The following is a 6,441-nucleotide window of genomic DNA, read 5'->3' as shown; positions in this document are numbered from 1 at the left end:
GGGCACCGAAATGCATTACGGAAGCGCCGTTGACCAGAGCCCCTCCCGACTATTGGGAACAAATGATGACACGTCTATCAAATACCACTAGAACTTCCACCGGACTTTCACACCAGCCATCATTGGATCAAGTCAGCACATAAAGACCCCAAACACCTCAGGAAAATCGTGGGAGACCTCGAAGACAGACTAACGCACCTGGATGTGGAACGGGAGGACGTTTCGATCGGGCCGGTCATTGAATTTTTGTGAATCCCATGTAACTTTTATTATACCATAAATAATTTTTTTTACAATATTTTATTTAATTATTTATTAAATAAACCAATACAAATTTAAAAAAAAAATCTTAACGTGTACGCACAAGATGAATTGGCGCATACACAAAAACATATGCATAGACGTCATAGTTGCTGACGCCTCATGCAATGCTTTGAAAGCATGTGCCAGCATCAGTGGCGCATCCTCTTCCTTTTAAATGAATGCGCTAGTTGATCTGACGCATCTGTTTGAAAATGTGGTTATTTCGATAATTTTTTTAAAATATTGGTTATTTTTGAAATTAATTTGAAAAATATGATTATTTAAAAAAATTCTAGTTTAGATATTATATAAAAATTATACAATTATTATTTTAATATATAATATTTATATTCTATATTCAAAGACAAATTTATCCATAAAAAAGCACGTGTCTTAAAAGAATCTTTTGTACATTTTATAGTAGTTAGTATTAGTTTTCTCAAGTTTATATAATGATTAATGATTAGATAAGATAGATTGATAATTTTTTAAATAAAAAGTAAAACTTAAGAAAATAAATGTTAGATTAATTATTTAATTAATTAAATGGGATGCCTCAATTGTTAATTAAATTTAAATATAGTATAATCAATTATTATTAAACATTAATTATTAATAAATTATTTAATTGAGTTTTATGTCTGGATGAAGCATAGGATAATATGTTAGATCATTCAATTAAGTCTAATGAAAGGTATTTGCCCTTCCCCGTTTAGTTATTTAAATGTTACCCCGTTAAACGGTTAACATACACTAAATTCCTTCTCTCAAATTCTATCAGATATATCATTCTTATTCTTCTTCTTAATTATTCAATAATATTATAATATGTTATAATTTATTTTTAATCGATTCAATTAAATTCATCCATTAAAAATTTGACTATCATTTAAATATTATTATTTTGAAATAAAAAAGGATTATATAATTTATAACATATTTGTTTGTTAACGAGGCGCAAACTTACTTTTAATTTTAATTATTTTATAAAAAAATTACATGTGGCTTTATTTTATTTTATTTTTTTGCGCTACAAAAGGTTTAACGCTTGAAAATAGAAAGCAATTAAGAAATGATAACAACTTGATAGTCTTCATAAACTCTCCAACTTAGTTGATTCTGCAAATTGTATTCCAACCAATCCTGCAAATTCAGACTAAAAAAATGATTCCAATAATTATCTTTCACAAGCATAATCTAAGTTTGTCTAACAATTTTACAATCTCGCAAGGCATGAATAATATTTTCAACAACCCATACACAATTTAGACAATATGAATCTTTAAGTTTCAAATTGTGTAATAGTTGATTCGTTTTTAGACTACTATTTTTCATCACCCATACAAACATCCTCGGCCTTTTAGTCACATTTATATTCCATAGTTTGCTCCATTGTTCACATGTTGAGCCAATGTTAAAATTTGTAGTCGTCTCAAAAGCATTGGATACAATAAACTTATCATTGTCGCTCCCAAAACAAACATCAACACTTATATCTCACCTTAAAGGATGAATAGTTGTCAATTTGTCTATCATTACCTGCTAGAGGAACCTTCTAAGCCAAACCAGATTTCATTCTCCACTGCTATCTGCCAAGTTTAAAACTTTCACATTCTCTTGAGGGATCATTTATAGGTCCCATCACATTTAACATAATAATAGTTGGAATCACTGATGACAGTCCGTCATTGTATGTATTTAGTTGAAGAATTGGAGCAAAACAAATGAAAGTCGAACAAATATGAGAAGGAATGACCAAAGAATAAAGGAAAAATAGCTAAGTGGGCAAATTGTGAACTTAATGAATTTGAGCGAAAAGTGAGCAAAATAGAGTAAAGCTTCAGAAATAATTGCATTCATCATCGCGCACGCGATAGGGCATTAATAGTTGCATCGCGCGATGCAGGTATCATGTGCGTGCTTGTCACTTTTTTGAGCATTTTTCTGACGCGTTTTAATTCATTCTGACATCTTTAAGAGGGGAAGTTCTGCACTTTCACAAGGGTTATGAAATTTGGCACTGAGAACACAATTTTATAGCATCAAAGGATGATCTTGAAAGCTTTGGAAGCCATTAGAGGCCAATCCTCAAAGGGTATTCATATGTTATTCTTCTATATTCAATTGATATTGTAAATTTAACTATGAGTAATTAAGCTTCTCTAAGTTAGGTTATGTGATGATGAACCTTATTCAATCTTGTTGGCATTATATGTTGGTTTGACTTTCTATGAATCCTTTGAATTATAATTTTATTCAGTTGTTACTTAATCATAATGTTTTTATTTGAGATACTCTGTTAATCTGATCTTGGACACATAGGGATATCTGACCTTTAGCCTATGTGTTTTAAGTATTAGGATACATGTGGTTTCAGATCTCGGTGAATAAAATTATTGTCCCGAAGAACTCCCCACCTCAGCCACTGTAACACAAGATTCTCTTTTATTACCAGAAGAATATAATAAGAAAACACATGCTATAAACAGATGATATAATCTGAATTATAGAAAGTGAGACATAAGCCATTCCATATTTATGATAGAGGCCAGGGTCCCCAAAAGGACTTCCTTTCTCTTTACACATAGATGGAATAATGATTATAGGCAAGTTTCCTAAATTTCCCGTTCACATTGATCTCATTCATTAGCTCAATCAAAGATGTATCAAATTTGGAACTGCACACAAATTATATACATCCCAAATGCAAAACTAACATATAAAATCTATAAAGAAGAAACTGTAATATTTCATTGTTTGTGTAGAGGATAAGTATACCTGCAGAACAACAATCTAATGAGACCTTCCAAGTGCTTTGGAGGCCTTGTAATTTTAATCATAAACCATGCTAAAGTTGAACCTAATATGAATGTGCTAAGAACATTGACTGACATGAACCAAAGAAAAAGATACCAAATTTTAAAGTATTTTTCAGTAAATTATGTTAGTCAGTTTACGTCTTGCATCTTCTCCCAACACATCAATGTAATATATTGCAAGAAACAATTCAAGTGCAGTTATCAATAACACTTTAACTACCGGCAATGAAGCAACATACTAAAGCTCCACAAATCTCATTTTCACAAATCTTCAAATGCTTAATCCTAAAAAAAAACAGAGCTAGCTGTAAAAAACAATACATTCAGAAAATCATAAACCAATAACAAAATCTGAACCACGTTTTTAGATTAAAACATGAAATTAACACACTTTCAAATTTGACCACCACCGCGATTGCCGTTGAAAATACGTTGCCGCCACAACAGATCTACCACCGCGAAATCGCACACCGCTAAAAAGGCGTTGCTTTGATTAGTTCAAGATAACTAAAAAAATAATCTTTTTCACCCGTTTCCCTTAAATACAAAGAGATCAGCAAGAATCTGAATAACTCATATGAGTTTTTGAGTAATAAATGCAGATCAACACAAAACAAATATAATATATTGAAAAATAAATAAAAATACATACTAATATTTAAAAAATATGAATCAATAGTAACCTGAATATTTTTTAGGTGAGGAAGTTAAGAGTGAAAAATTACTGATTAATGAAGAAGATGAAGTATGTGAGAGAGGTGGTGATTGTTCTTGGTTGTTATTTTTAAGGGTTTGTGTCAATGTTATAGAAAATGAGAAGAAAAGGAAAAATAGAAAGAAAAAAAAAGGTGGGTTAGAAGATGGATCTTAAATAGGATGTTGGTGGTTGATAAATTGAATCGTACACAACCGTATTAGTGGTTAATAAAGTTTTTAAAAATCACTTTAATAAAAAGTGATTAATCTGATTAACCAATTCAATTTAATTTAGAACCAATTCAGGACCGGTTCATAATTTTTAATCAATTTAAAATCAACTTTTTAAAAAATTGGATTATTTTTTTCACCAAATTCCAAATTATATTTTTTTTAATTTAAAAAAAAAACTGTTTTTTGTGGTTTTTATAATAAAATTGAATTCAAATCTGGATTTTTTAAAAACATTGGTTTATATAGGTGTTTTTTAAAAACTTTTTGGCTTAAATTTTTTGGTTTAAATAGCAATTTCTGCATCACAAGTTGTGAATGTTCCTTCCTTATCATATTTTTTTCATTGGAATTGTCATTGGACTCATACATGTTGCTTATGTTATTGTCAGGATATGTAGTAACCAAAATCAGCAATTGTGGAATACAATGAAAGGAATACTATAAAATATTTCCCCTTAACACTTAAAAATAAAAGTTCTGTTACATTTCCTTTAGGATTATAATGAATAAATGGAACTTAGAGGACATCACTTTCTTTAATCTTCCATTACTATACTTTAAAACATTCTCTTACTATTTTTTGATACGAAACATTTAGCAAGATGACATTTGAACAATGAAATTTGAAATAAAAACTTATATGCATCATAAAGATAGGAAATATCATGAGAACACTTTGAATGAACTAAATTATTATGAATCAAAAACACCACCATTTGGGGGACCTTTTTCCAGCGCTTTTGCAGTCTCTTCAGGTGTTTTTAGAGGAACTAATATGGATTCATGAATACCGATTTTATCAATCAAATAGGACCGGGAAAAAGAGCCTTGCAAGTAACCAATAGATTCTTTCATATTTTTACTAAACTTTCATTGCCTTTAATAGGTGACGAAAGTTGTTGCACTGTGAAGATTGAAGTCGGGCTTGTCGTGTAACTCGAGTTGATTATTAGAACTACAAATAGCCATATAAGCAGCACAAAATGACCAAGAGTGCTCACTGTGTTTTCCCCTACAGTGTAAGCAAAATAGAAAATTCATTTACTTGAAGTCGACAAAAGGCACCACAGAAGACAAACATGACACTTACTGTGAGTGAAAAATATAGTTAAAAAAGTAAACCTGCAGAATTAAACACAAAAATGAGTTACAAACATGGAGATATCAGAAACTTTAGTTGAAAAACTATAACATTGATACATATGATTATTGTCCTAATCTAATTTTTGGCAAACAAATATCAAGCAAATGTCCTGCTGAATGCAACCTAGACAATAAACAAGAAAAAAATATGAGATTCATAGTAGCATAATTACAAATTTTCAGTTGGGGAGTGAAGATTGATGATAAAGACCAAGCACTTATGTTGCTTCTTTCATTGACCAAGAAGTATGAAAATCTAGTTCAAACATTGATGCTTGTGGGTGATACTCTAACTATGGATGAGACTAGAACATTGTTATTAGCGGATGATATTCGAAAGATTGCTACTAGTGGGATGTCTGGTAATGGTGGAGAAAATAACGAACAGGCACAAGGGTTGTTTGCTAGTAGGGGAAGGAACAATGAAAGATCTAAGGGCAGGGGCGGCAAGTCTAGATCAAAATCTAGAGCTCATGCGGAAAGAACATGCTTTAAATGTGGTGAGCTTGGGCACTTTAAAGCAAATTGTCCAAATAAGAGGGTATTATTTTAAAATTATACCAACAACGAAAATAACTCAAGAGGTAAACAACAAGATTTGCAGGAGGCGAGTTATGTCTCAAATGGCGAGGATGATTGCTTCTCGGTTTTAGAGCAAGTCCATGATATCTTCAGAAGATGGATGCTTGATTCAGGAGCTTCACACCATATGTGCCCAAATAGGAAGTGGTTTACTACCTACCAAAATACAGATGGTGGTACAGTTTTAATGGGGAATAATCATGCCTGTAGAATTATGGGGTATGGTACAATACGAATCAAGATGCATGATGGAGCGATAAGGACTTTGAGGAATGTGAGACATGTCCCTAATTTGCGAAAAAACCTTATTTATCTTGGTGTACTAGAGGAAAATCGTGGTTCGTTGGTTGTGATGAAGGGTGTTCGTCACAGGAATCTTTATCCTCTTATGGTGGAAACTGTCACGAGTGATTTGGCAGTTGAAATCAATAGAAGTAAAGACCAGACTAAATGTACGAGGATGTGGCACATGCGCCTTGGGCATATGTCTGAAAAGGGTCTATCACTGCTTGGTGAGAAAGGTTTGCTGAAGAACATGGAAAAGCCATGCATGGAATTTTGTGAACATTGTGTGTATGGAAAAGCACATAGGTTGCGGTTTTCTACAAGCAAGCATAAAAGTAGGGGAATACTAGACTACGTGCATACTGATGTTTGGGGTCCG

At 31.8% G+C, this 6,441-nt stretch overlaps 1 long non-coding RNA gene across 1 annotated transcript; it reads right to left on the bottom strand.

The window, feature by feature from the left end:
• Positions 1 to 2,731: 2,731 nt before the first annotated feature.
• Positions 2,732 to 3,994, bottom strand: LOC127084680 (uncharacterized). The gene is made up of 2 exons (XR_007788768.1): positions 3,514 to 3,994; positions 2,732 to 3,407 (listed from the first exon to the last, which is right to left on the bottom strand). It is a non-coding gene; the product is annotated as an uncharacterized LOC127084680 (long non-coding RNA).
• Positions 3,995 to 6,441: the final 2,447 nt, after the last annotated feature.

This window comes from Lathyrus oleraceus, chromosome 5 (genome assembly GCF_024323335.1).
Source record: "Lathyrus oleraceus cultivar Zhongwan6 chromosome 5, CAAS_Psat_ZW6_1.0, whole genome shotgun sequence".
In the NCBI taxonomy this organism is placed as follows: domain Eukaryota; kingdom Viridiplantae; phylum Streptophyta; class Magnoliopsida; order Fabales; family Fabaceae; genus Lathyrus; species Lathyrus oleraceus.
This window is presented reverse-complemented; position numbering and strand designations above follow the sequence as displayed.